The sequence below is a fragment of the Nannospalax galili genome, unplaced genomic scaffold (assembly GCF_000622305.1).
Source record: "Nannospalax galili isolate Female #2095 unplaced genomic scaffold, S.galili_v1.0 scaffold359, whole genome shotgun sequence".
Classification (NCBI taxonomy): Eukaryota; Metazoa; Chordata; class Mammalia; order Rodentia; family Spalacidae; genus Nannospalax; species Nannospalax galili.
In genome coordinates, this window is record NW_008347042.1 from 859,137 (window position 1) to 859,847 (window position 711).

Sequence of the window (711 nt, forward strand, 5' to 3'; positions counted from 1 at the left end):
CGTTCCAACTGCTCCAGTGCACCTCCTGCTCATTATACTCCCCCCCCCCATGGCCTGCCCACCCCTTGCTGCCCCTTGCCGGCCATTGTCCGCCTTTCTGGTTAATGTCAGCCCAAACGCTGTGCAACAGCCATGGGTGCCCACCCCTCTCATGGACCTTGCACTCATCTGCAAAGCCGCCGATGAATCAGATCCTGACTCCCCTTATTTTGAGCAAGTCCTCCGCTAATGGGCCATGCAGTTACAGACTCATTATGATTGGTATAACTTATTAAAGGTGGTTTTGGAGCCCTCAGTCTTCCTGAGCTGGCGTTCGGCTTACGATGATCAGGCTGAAAATCAGGCATGTCTCAACCTTCAATATGGCCTTGATATTTCTCTGGATATGCTCACAGGACGTGGACAATATATTGACCCCATTTCCCAGTTCACTATTGGCTTTCATGCTTACTACCAACAAGTTAGTGACCTGGCCTTCAAGGCCCTTAAACATTGCTCCCCCCATGACCCACAGGCATTCTTCCGCAGTTTGATTCAGCAGCCAGGGGAGTCCTTCATGGACTTCCTCACTGGTGTAACTGGGGCAGTGGAATGGAGGGTGGAGTCTGGACCCACCCGCGATATGCTTATCAAACAACTGTCATGGGAGGGCCTAAATACTCCTACCCGCAATGCTATCATGCCTGTTCACAATGATGATATCCATAAATG